Source organism: Pseudophryne corroboree, chromosome 1, assembly GCF_028390025.1.
Source record: "Pseudophryne corroboree isolate aPseCor3 chromosome 1, aPseCor3.hap2, whole genome shotgun sequence".
NCBI classification, from domain to species: domain Eukaryota; kingdom Metazoa; phylum Chordata; class Amphibia; order Anura; family Myobatrachidae; genus Pseudophryne; species Pseudophryne corroboree.
Genome location: NC_086444.1, coordinates 209,827,009 through 209,840,105, shown reverse-complemented (window position 1 = coordinate 209,840,105; position 13,097 = coordinate 209,827,009).

The following is a 13,097-nucleotide window of genomic DNA, read 5'->3' as shown; positions in this document are numbered from 1 at the left end:
CCTTCTGTTGATCTATATATATAAATGTGAAAGCCCTCAATGAATGACTGACTGACTGACTGACTGACTGACTGCCTGCCTCATCACTAGTACTCTTCCAGATATGTTAGGAAGCTGAAATTTAACATAGGTATTCTTCAGGTGGCAAATAGGAAAACTACATGATTAGAATTTTAATAAACCTCCCGTAAGGGGATGAAAAGAGGGTTGATATCATGACATCATTACGGATGCGTGGCTTGCATTGCGTGAACGATAACACCCAAACAGACAATTGGATCAAAATTTAGATTACACCACTAGTGTGTAGAATTTAATAAATGACAAAATATAGTCCTGTCACTTTTACCGTACTGTATCTGCTATGGGTGCTCCTCGGGTAACGCCAAGAACCATAGAAATTTACATCTCTATAGGTTTATCAAATTTTTTACACTAATTTATATTTACAACCGTGAAAACCAGAAACTTCCATGCGAAGAACAGGGAGAACAGCAGCCCTCACTCACTCACTCACTCACTCACTCATTGACTCATTGACTCATCCCTAATTCTCTTACTTCCCGATATGTTAGGAAGTTGAAATTTAACATAGGTATTCTTCAGGTGGGAAGTAGAAAAACTATGTAATTAGAATTTTAATAATCCTCCCCTTAGGGGATGAAAAGGCGGTTGACATTATAACTAGAGATGAGCGGGTTCGGTTTCTCTGAATCCGAACCCGCCAGAACTTCATGTTTTTTTTCACGGGTCCGAGCGACTCGGATCTTCCCGCCTTGCTCGGTTAACCCGAGCGCGCCCGAACGTCATCATGACGCTGTCGGATTCTCGCGAGGCTCGGATTCTATCGCGAGACTCGGATTCTATATAAGGAGCCGCGCGTCGCCGCCATTTTCACACGTGCATTGAGATTGATAGGGAGAGGACGTGGCTGGCGTCCTCTCCGTTTAGAATTAGAATAGATTAGAGAGACACTTGATTTACTAATTTTGGGGAGCATTAGGAGTACTCAGTAGTGTACAGTGCAGAGTTTTGCTGATAGTGACCAGTGACCACCACTTTTATTTATAATCCGTTCTCTGCCTGAAAAAAGCGATACACAGCACACAGTGACTCAGTCACATACCATATCTGTGTGCACTGCTCAGGCTCAGGCCAGTGTGCTGCATCATCTATTATCTATATATAATATTATATATATCTGTCTGACTGCTCAGCTCACACAGCTTATAATTGTGGGGGAGACTGGGGAGCACTACTGCAGTGCCAGTTATAGGTTATAGCAGGAGCCAGGAGTACATAATATAATCCGTTCTCTGCCTGAAAAAAGCGATACACAGCACACAGTGACTCAGTCACATACCATATCTGTGTGCACTGCTCAGGCTCAGGCCAGTGTGCTGCATCATCTATTATCTATATATAATATTATATATATCTGTCTGACTGCTCAGCTCACACAGCTTATAATTGTGGGGGAGACTGGGGAGCACTACTGCAGTGCCAGTTATAGGTTATAGCAGGAGCCAGGAGTACATAATATATTATATAGTGAGTGACCACCAGACACACAGTGCAGTTTATTTAATATATCCGTTCTCTGCCTGAAAAAAGCGATACACACAGTGACTCAGTCAGTCACATACCATATCTGTGTGCACTGCTCAGGCTCAGGCCAGTGTGCTGCATCATCTATATATATTATATATCTGTCTGACTGCTCAGCTCACACAGCTTATAATTGTGGGGGAGACTGGGGAGCACTACTGCAGTGCCAGTTATAGGTTATAGCAGGAGCCAGGAGTACATAATATTATATTAAAATTAAACAGTGCACACTTTTGCTGCAGGAGTGCCACTGCCAGTGTGACTAGTGACCAGTGACCTGACCACCAGTATATAATATTAGTAGTATACTATCTCTTTATCAACCAGTCTATATTAGCAGCAGACACAGTACAGTGCGGTAGTTCACGGCTGTGGCTACCTCTGTGTCGGCACTCGGCAGCCCGTCCATAATTGTATATACCACCTAACCGTGGTTTTTTTTTCTTTCTTTATACATACATACTAGTTACGAGTATACTATCTCTTTATCAACCAGTCTATATATTAGCAGCAGACACAGTACAGTGCGGTAGTTCACGGCTGTGGCTACCTCTGTGTCGGCACTCGGCAGCCCGTCCATAATTGTATATACCACCTAACCGTGGTTTTTTTTCTTTCTTTATACATACATACTAGTTACGAGTATACTATCTCTTTATCAACCAGTCTATATATTAGCAGCAGACACAGTACAGTGCGGTAGTTCACGGCTGTGGCTACCTCTGTGTCGGCACTCGGCAGCCCGTCCATAATTGTATATACCACCTAACCGTGGTTTTTTTTTCATTCTTTATACATACATACTAGTTACGAGTATACTATCTCTTTATCAACCAGTCTATATTAGCAGCAGACACAGTACAGTGCGGTAGTTCACGGCTGTGGCTACCTCTGTGTCGGCACTCGGCAGCCCGTCCATAATTGTATATACCACCTAACCGTGGTTTTTTTTTCTTTCTTTATACATACATACTAGTTACGAGTATACTATCTCTTTATCAACCAGTCTATATATTAGCAGCAGACACAGTACAGTGCGGTAGTTCACGGCTGTGGCTACCTCTGTGTCGGCACTCGGCAGCCCGTCCATAATTGTATATACCACCTAACCGTGGTTTTTTTTTCTTTCTTTATACATACATACTAGTTACGAGTATACTATCTCTTTATCAACCAGTCTATATATTAGCAGCAGACACAGTACAGTGCGGTAGTTCACGGCTGTGGCTACCTCTGTGTCGGCACTCGGCAGCCCGTCCATAATTGTATACTAGTATCCAATCCATCCATCTCCATTGTTTACCTGAGGTGCCTTTTAGTTGTGCCTATTAAAATATGGAGAACAAAAATGTTGAGGTTCCAAAATTAGGGAAAGATCAAGATCCACTTCCACCTCGTGCTGAAGCTGCTGCCACTAGTCATGGCCGAGACGATGAAATGCCAGCAACGTCGTCTGCCAAGGCCGATGCCCAATGGCATAGTACAGAGCATGTCAAAACCAAAACACCAAATATCAGTAAAAAAAGGACTCCAAAACCTAAAATAAAATTGTCGGAGGAGAAGCGTAAACTTGCCAATATGCCATTTACCACACGGAGTGGCAAGGAACGGCTGAGGCCCTGGCCTATGTTCATGGCTAGTGGTTCAGCTTCACATGAGGATGGAAGCACTCAGCCTCTCGCTAGAAAACTGAAAAGACTCAAGCTGGCAAAAGCACCGCAAAGAACTGTGCGTTCTTTGAAATCCCAAATCCACAAGGAGAGTCCAATTGTGTCGGTTGCGATGCCTGACCTTCCCAACACTGGACGTGAAGAGCATGCGCCTTCCACCATTTGCACGCCCCCTGCAAGTGCTGGAAGGAGCACCCGCAGTCCAGTTCCTGATAGTCAGATTGAAGATGTCAGTGTTGAAGTACACCAGGATGAGGAGGATATGGGTGTTGCTGGCGCTGGGGAGGAAATTGACCAGGAGGATTCTGATGGTGAGGTGGTTTGTTTAAGTCAGGCACCCGGGGAGACACCTGTTGTCCGTGGGAGGAATATGGCCGTTGACATGCCAGGTGAAAATACCAAAAAAATCAGCTCTTCGGTGTGGAGGTATTTCACCAGAAATGCGGACAACAGGTGTCAAGCCGTGTGTTCCCTTTGTCAAGCTGTAATAAGTAGGGGTAAGGACGTTAACCACCTCGGAACATCCTCCCTTATACGTCACCTGCAGCGCATTCATAATAAGTCAGTGACAAGTTCAAAAACTTTGGGTGACAGCGGAAGCAGTCCACTGACCAGTAAATCCCTTCCTCTTGTAACCAAGCTCACGCAAACCACCCCACCAACTCCCTCAGTGTCAATTTCCTCCTTCCCCAGGAATGCCAATAGTCCTGCAGGCCATGTCACTGGCAATTCTGACGAGTCCTCTCCTGCCTGGGATTCCTCCGATGCATCCTTGCGTGTAACGCCTACTGCTGCTGGCGCTGCTGTTGTTGCCGCTGGGAGTCGATGGTCATCCCAGAGGGGAAGTCGTAAGCCCACTTGTACTACTTCCAGTAAGCAATTGACTGTTCAACAGTCCTTTGCGAGGAAGATGAAATATCACAGCAGTCATCCTACTGCAAAGCGGATAACTGAGTCCTTGACAACTATGTTGGTGTTAGACGTGCGTCCGGTATCCGCCGTTAGTTCACAGGGAACTAGACAATTTATTGAGGCAGTGTGCCCCCGTTACCAAATACCATCTAGGTTCCACTTCTCTAGGCAGGCGATACCGAGAATGTACACGGACGTCAGAAAAAGACTCACCAGTGTCCTAAAAAATGCAGTTGTACCCAATGTCCACTTAACCACGGACATGTGGACAAGTGGAGCAGGGCAGGGTCAGGACTATATGACTGTGACAGCCCACTGGGTAGATGTATGGACTCCCGCCGCAAGAACAGCAGCGGCGGCACCAGTAGCAGCATCTCGCAAACGCCAACTCTTTCCTAGGCAGGCTACGCTTTGTATCACCGCTTTCCAGAATACGCACACAGCTGAAAACCTCTTACGGCAACTGAGGAAGATCATCGCGGAATGGCTTACCCCAATTGGACTCTCCTGTGGATTTGTGGCATCGGACAACGCCAGCAATATTGTGTGTGCATTAAATATGGGCAAATTCCAGCACGTCCCATGTTTTGCACATACCTTGAATTTGGTGGTGCAGAATTTTTAAAAAAACGACAGGGGCGTGCAAGAGATGCTGTCGGTGGCCAGAAAAATTGCGGGACACTTTCGGCGTACAGGCACCACGTACAGAAGACTGGAGCACCACCAAAAACTACTGAACCTGCCCTGCCATCATCTGAAGCAAGAAGTGGTAACGAGGTGGAATTCAACCCTCTATATGCTTCAGAGGTTGGAGGAGCAGCAAAAGGCCATTCAAGCCTATACAATTGAGCACGATATAGTAGGTGGAATGCACCTGTCTCAAGTGCAGTGGAGAATGATTTCAACGTTGTGCAAGGTTCTGATGCCCTTTGAACTTGCCACACGTGAAGTCAGTTCAGACACTGCCAGCCTGAGTCAGGTCATTCCCCTCATCAGGCTTTTGCAGAAGAAGCTGGAGGCATTGAAGGAGGAGCTAAAAGGGAGCGATTCCGCTAGGCATGTGGGACTTGTGGATGCAGCCCTTAATTCGCTTAACAAGGATTCACGGGTGGTCAATCTGTTGAAATCAGAGCACTACATTTTGGCCACCGTGCTCGATCCTAGATTTAAAGCCTACCTTGGATCTCTCTTTCCGGCAGACACAGGTCTGCTGGGGTTGAAAGACCTGCTGGTGACAAAATTGTCAAGTCAAGCGGAACGCGACCTGTCAACATCTCCTCCTTCACATTCTCCCGCAACTGGGGGTGCGAGGAAAAGGCTCAGAATTCCGAGCCCACCCGCTGGCGGTGATGCAGGGCAGTCTGGAGCGACTGCTGATGCTGACATCTGGTCCGGACTGAAGGACCTGACAACGATTACGGACATGTCGTCTACTGTCACTGCATATGATTCTCTCAACATTGATAGAATGGTGGAGGATTATATGAGTGACCGCATCCAAGTAGGCACGTCACACAGTCCGTACTTATACTGGCAGGAAAAAGAGGCAATTTGGAGGCCCTTGCACAAACTGGCTTTATTCTACCTAAGTTGCCCTCCCACAAGTGTGTACTCCGAAAGAGTGTTTAGTGCCGCCGCTCACCTTGTCAGCAATCGGCGTACGAGGTTACATCCAGAAAATGTGGAGAAGATGATGTTCATTAAAATGAATTATAATCAATTCCTCCGCGGAGACATTGACCAGCAGCAATTGCCTCCACAAAGTACACAGGGAGCTGAGATGGTGGATTCCAGTGGGGACGAATTGATAATCTGTGAGGAGGGGGATGTACACGGTGATATATCGGAGGGTGAAGATGAGGTGGACATCTTGCCTCTGTAGAGCCAGTTTGTGCAAGGAGAGATTAATTGCTTCTTTTTTGGGGGGGGTCCAAACCAACCCGTCATATCAGTCACAGTCGTGTGGCAGACCCTGTCACTGAAATGATGGGTTGGTTAAAGTGTGCATGTCCTGTTTTGTTTATACAACATAAGGGTGGGTGGGAGGGCCCAAGGACAATTCCATCTTGCACCTCTTTTTTCTTTTCTTTTTCTTTGCATCATGTGCTGATTGGGGAGGGTTTTTTGGAAGGGACATCCTGCGTGACACTGCAGTGCCACTCCTAGATGGGCCCGGTGTTTGTGTCGGCCACTAGGGTCGCTAATCTTACTCACACAGTCAGCTACCTCATTGCGCCTCTTTTTTTCTTTGCGTCATGTGCTGTTTGGGGAGGGTTTTTTGGAAGGGACATCCTGCGTGACACTGCAGTGCCACTCCTAGATGGGCCCGGTGTTTGTGTCGGCCACTAGGGTCGCTAATCTTACTCACACAGCTACCTCATTGCGCCTCTTTTTTTCTTTGCGTCATGTGCTGTTTGGGGAGGGTTTTTTGGAAGGGACATCCTGCGTGACACTGCAGTGCCACTCCTAGATGGGCCCGGTGTTTGTGTCGGCCACTAGGGTCGCTAATCTTACTCACACAGCTACCTCATTGCGCCTCTTTTTTTCTTTGCGTCATGTGCTGTTTGGGGAGGGTTTTTTGGAAGGGCCATCCTGCGTGACACTGCAGTGCCACTCCTAGATGGGCCCGGTGTTTGTGTCGGCCACTAGGGTCGCTAATCTTACTCACACAGCTACCTCATTGCGCCTCTTTTTTTCTTTGCGTCATGTGCTGTTTGGGGAGGGTTTTTTGGAAGGGACATCCTGCGTGACACTGCAGTGCCACTCCTAGATGGGCCCGGTGTTTGTGTCGGCCACTAGGGTCGCTTATCTTACTCACACAGCGACCTCGGTGCAAATTTTAGGACTAAAAATAATATTGTGAGGTGTGAGGTATTCAGAATAGACTGAAAATGAGTGTAAATTATGGTTTTTGAGGTTAATAATACTTTGGGATCAAAATGACCCCCAAATTCTATGATTTAAGCTGTTTTTTAGTGTTTTTGGAAAAAAACACCCGAATCCAAAACACACCCGAATCCGACAAAAAAAATTCGGTGAGGTTTTGCCAAAACGCGTTCGAACCCAAAACACGGCCGCGGAACCGAACCCAAAACCAAAACACAAAACCCGAAAAATTTCAGGCGCTCATCTCTAATTATAACATCATTACCGATGCGTGGCTTGCATTGCGTGAACGATAACAGCCCTCACTCACTGACTGACTGATTCATCGCTAATTCTCTTACTTCCAGATATGTTAGGAAATTGAAATTTAACATGGGTATTCTTTGGCTGGGAAAAAGGAAAACTACTGTATGTAATTCGAATTTTAATAAACCTCCCCTAAGGGGATGAAAAAGGGATTTACATAATGACATCATTACCACTGCGTGGCTTGCGTTTCGTGAACGATAACGCCCAAATGGACTATTGGATCAAAATTTGGATTGCACCTCCAGTGTGTAGAATTGAATAAACTACAAAAATGGCCCTGTCACTTTTTATCATATCTGCTTCGGGTGCTCCTCGGGTAACGCCAAGAACCATGGATTAATATTTACTTACATTAAGATGTCTCAAATTATTGACATCCCTACAGATTTACCAAATGTTTTACACATAGTTTATATTTTCAATCGTATAAATAAGAAACTATCATGCAAAGAACGGGTAGAACAGCTAGTAGTAGTATATAGTGACATTAACTAGAATAAGTACTGGGTGTTCAGGACACTTAGAAGCTAAAGTATTAACAACAAATGTGACCAGGATTTGTGGCAAAGGTTTGGTACACTTGAAAAGGCAAGAAATTATCAGAGAATGAGGTCAGTATTAAGCCCAAAAGCTCTGTACATTAGAGCCAGGGAACTAACTGAGAAAACTGTCATTTTTGAAGCCAGTGGTTTCATACACTGGAAGCTAGTTCGGAGCAGAATAGGAAACGCTAAGCACTTGTTCATGCACACAATAATATGGAAATACTTAAACAGCTTTGGCAGTTTTATACACAGGTTTCAATTTTCAACAACTTTCCACCACTCTGCAACAACTGCTCTCACCAATTTCTACATTTTCCTCACCTGAGACTGCTGTATCCCACCTGCACCAGACTCTAGAGAGTGCCGTTGATGAAGTGGCTCCAGCTACCCAACACACTCCATGTAGGCCTAGATGCCAACCATGGCACTCTAAATCAACAAGACACCTACAAAAATTGTCACGTAAACTAGAACGTCAGTGGCATAAATCTCAGAATCCAAGTGACTCTCTCACATAGTACAAAATGTTTACTACGGACATACACCTGGTGCTATCATTAATCAAAGTGTCAACAGCTTGTCCCGAGGATTCAGTACCATTACGTCCAACAACAAACAATTCAAAAAATATGAGACTGCGCTTCTCACTTTGATCACACTTTTAGCAATTTTTTTTTATAAAAACACAGAATAAACAATACAATAAAAATAAGAATTTACTCACCGGTAATTCTATTTCTCGTAGTCCGTAGTGGATGCTGGGTACTCCGTAAGGACCATGGGGAACAGACGGGCTCCGCAGGAGACTGGGCACTCTAAAAGAAAGATTAGGTACTATCTGGTGTGCACTGGCTCCTCCCTCTATGCCCCTCCTCCAGACCTCAGTTAGGGAAACTGTGCCCGGAAGAGCTGACACTACAAGGAAAGGATTTAAAATCCAGGGTAAGACTCATACCAGCCACACCAATCACACCGTACAACTCGTGATAACTATACCCAGTTAACAGTTTGAATAACAACTGAGCCTCACTGAACATATGGCTCATAACAATAACCCTTTAGTTAAGCAATAACTATATACAAGTATTGCAGACAATCCGCACTTGGGACGGGCTCCCAGCATCCACTACGGACTACGAGAAAAACTACGAACAGCCCCTGTAAGGGTGTATACAGATTTCAGGCATCCCTCCACTCGCTAATCTGTCGCTTCCTTCAGTGAGGTGACAGTGGTGACAGGCAGTGTGGACAACAAAACAAGTCTCCCATTTGTTACACAACTCTGCAGGGAGAGGATAGCAAGCCAAGGTCCGTTTAGGCAGAGGGAATTTCTTCCCTGGATTAGACCAGGGTTCCCACCTGATGTCCATGAGATGATCAGAATGGGGTAATACAGTTTTAACCACCTTCTGCTGTTTAAACTTGAATAAAATTATATATAGGTAGGAGCGCTGTGAAAAAAAAGAATGGTTATGATAAAAAAGATTAAAGAATACCAGTGTGTCTACAGCTCTTTTTTGAAAATGTTTTATGCATGTCCGGAATTAAAGTGCAGAATATGGGGATTACAATTATTATATGCCTAAGGGTTTCTTTGAACAGCAGGTAGTGTTTAGCTGAGCTGTCCCTACCTATACCTTGCTGGTATTATCCCTTGGCTGTTCTCCACAGTGCAGGATGCCTCTGCTCTCCGTGTTTGTGTTCTCGATCGCGGCAGCGGGTAACTTCCGGTCGCGGCAACACGTCACTTCCGGTCACGGGACCAACGCGTTTCGTGCTTGTGCACTTAATCAAGTTTAAACTTGTTAGTTTTCTTTGCCACAGTAGTGGAATCCTCATCATCAGAGATTTGTAGGATATGTTTAAGAGCAACCACTAAGACAGGGACATCAATTTGCAAGGGAGAATCCTCATCAGTAACACAGGATTCAGTGTCTGATAGAACCGCATGCTCCACCTTCTCTTTAGATGAGACATCAGAGAGGTTTGTGGATTGTGAGGAGGAAGCAGCCCGCTCAGAGGACACAGGGACACGGGAGTGACCTGGGACAGCTTTCTGTCTAACCAGAGACTGATTTAATTGCTGCAGTTGGTTAGACAAATTTTCCTCCCAAGGCTGATTAATCATAGGGACAACTGCTGGTGGTAGTTGGGACCGGTGGTCCCATAGGGGGAGCTAGGTGTTCCGCCAGAGTACTTAGTAGGTTGGTGATCGCAGCCCAGGGCAGCTCCTGTGTAGATGCAGGAGCTGCGGACTGACTGGGAGGTGCACGACAAGAAGTACACAGAAAAATCTTTGGAGCATGCTCTGATTTACTGCCCTTTCTGTTAGACATTATTAGATAAATGCAACAACAGGGCTATTTAGAACGATAAAGCCATACAAAATACAATACCTGCAGATAAAAACCTGGTATTATGTGACTGTAACACAGTAGAATATATGTATTTGATAAATACTGTGTAAGACGATATTATAAGACCCAAACGCACCTAGCCCAGGGTACAGAATATAGTGATAGTTATATCTGGGAAACACTGAAAGTGAAATCACACAGCAGATACAGGCACACAGTCACAAGCAATGCAAAAATAAGATTTTAAACCTACCGGTAAATCTTTTTCTCCTAGTCCGTAGAGGATGCTGGGGACTCCGTAAGGACCATGGGGTATAGACGGGCTCTGCAGGAGACATGGGCACTCTAAAGACTTTAGAATGGGTGTGCACTGGCTCCTCCCTCCATGCCCCTCCTCCAGACCTCAGTTAGAGAAACTGTGCCCAGAGGAGACGGACAGTACGAGGAAAGGATTTTTGTTAATCTAAGGGCAAGATTCATACCAGCCCACACCATCCACACCGTATAACATGGAATATACGAACCAGTTAACAGTATGAAACAAAACAGCATCAGCCCGAGACTGATCAAAACTGTAACATAACCCTTATGTAAGCAAAAACTATATACAAGTCTTGCAGAATTTAGTCCGCACTGGGACGGGCGCCCAGCATCCTCTACGGACTAGGAGAAAAAGATTTACCGGTAGGTTTAAAATCTTATTTTCTCTTACGTCCTAGTGGATGCTGGGTACTCCGTAAGGACCATGGGGATAATACCAAAGCTCCCAAACGGGCGGGAGAGTGCGGATGACTCTGCAGCACCGAATGAGCAAATTCAAGGTCCTCCTCAGCCAGGGTATCAAACTTGTAGAATTTTGCAAACGTGTTTGACCCCGACCAGGTAGCAGCTCGGCAAAGTTGTAATGCCAAGACCCCTTGGGCAGCCGCCCAAGAAGAGCCCCCTTCCTCGTGGAATGGGCTTTTACTGATTTAGGATGCGGCAGTCCAGCCGCAGAATGTGCAAGGTGAATTGTGCTACAGATCCAGCGAGCAATAGTCTGCTTAGAAGCAGGAGCACCCAGCTTGTTGGGTGCATGCAGGAGAAACAGCGAGTCAGTATTTTCTGACTCGAGCCGTCCTGGAAACATAGATTTTCAGGGCCCGGACTACATCCAGCAACTTGGGGGCCTCCAAGTCCCGAGTAGCCGCAGGCACCACAATAGGTTGGTTCAAATGAAACGCTGATACCACCTTAAGGAGAAATTGGGGACGAGTCCTCAATTCTGCCCTGTCCCTATGGAAGATCAGATAAGGACTTTCACACGACAAAGCCGCCAATTCTGACACACGCCTAGCCGAAGCCAAGGCCAAATATATATATGACCACTTTCCACGTGAGATACTTCAACTCCACGTTCTGAAGTGGCTCAAAACAATGTGATTTTAGGAAATCCAACACTACGTTGAGATCCCAAGGTGCCACTGGAGGCACAAAAAGGGGGCTGAATATGCAGCACTCCCTTAACAACGTCTGAACTTCAGGCAGCGTCTTTCCTAGCCTTTAACAGCGTAGGAATCACTTCATCTGGAACGCCCTTTTCCGTTAGGATCCGGCGTTCAACTGCCAAGCCTTCAAACGCAGTCGCGGTAAGTCTTGGAACAGACAGGGCCCCTGCAGTAACAGGTCCTGTCTGAGAGACAGAAGCCATGGGTCCTCCGAGATCATTTCTTGTAGTTCCGGGTACCAAGTTCTTCTTGGCCAATCCGGAACTACGAGTATAGTTCTTACTCCTCTCTTACTTACTATCCTCAGTACCTTGGGTTATGAGAGGAAGAGGAGGGGACACATAAACCGACTGGTACACCCACGGTGTCACTAGTGCGTCCACAGCTATCGCCTGAGGGTCTCTTGACCTGGCGCAATACTTTTTTAGCTTTCGTTGAGGCGGGACGCCATCATGTCCACCTGTGGCCATTCCCAACGGTTCACAATCTGCGTGAAGACTTCTGGATGAAGTCCCCACTCTCCCGGGTGGAGGTCGTGCCTGCTGAGGAAGTCTGCTTCCTAGTTTTCCACACCCGGAATGAACACTGCTGGCAGTGTTAGCACGTGATACTCCGCCCATCGGAGAATCCTTGTGGCTTCTGCCAACGCCATCCTGCTTCTTGTGCCGCCTTGTCGGTTTACATGGGCGACAGCCGTGATGTTGTCTGACTGAATCAGCACCGGCTGGTTTTGAAGCAGGGGTTCTGCTTGCCTTAGGGCATTGTAAATGGCCCTTAGGTCCAGAATATTTATGTGTAGGGAAGTCTCCTGACTCGACCATTGTCCTTGGAAGTTTCTTCCCTGAGTGACTGCTCCCCAACCTCGGAGGCTTGCATCCGTGGTCACCAGGACCCAGTCCTGAATGCCGAATCTGCGGCCCTTGAGAAGATGAGCACTCTGCAGCCACCACAGCAGAGACACCCTGGCCCTCGGGGACAGGGTGATCAGCCGATGCATCTGAAGATGCGATCCTCACTTGTCTAACAGGTCCCACTGAAAGTTCCTTGCAAGGAACCTGCCGAAGGGAATTGCTTCGAAAGAAGCTACCATCTTTTCCAGGATTCGCATGCAATGATGCACAGACACCTGTTTTGGTTGCAGGAGGTCTCTGACCAGAGATGACAACTCCTTGGCCTTCTCCTCCGGGAGAAACACCTTCTACTGTTCTGTGTCCAGAAACATGCCCAATATCAGCAGACGCGTCGTAGGAACCAGCTGCGACTTTGGGATATTCAGAATCCAGCCGTGCTGTTGTAGCACTTCCTGAGATAGTGCTACTCCCA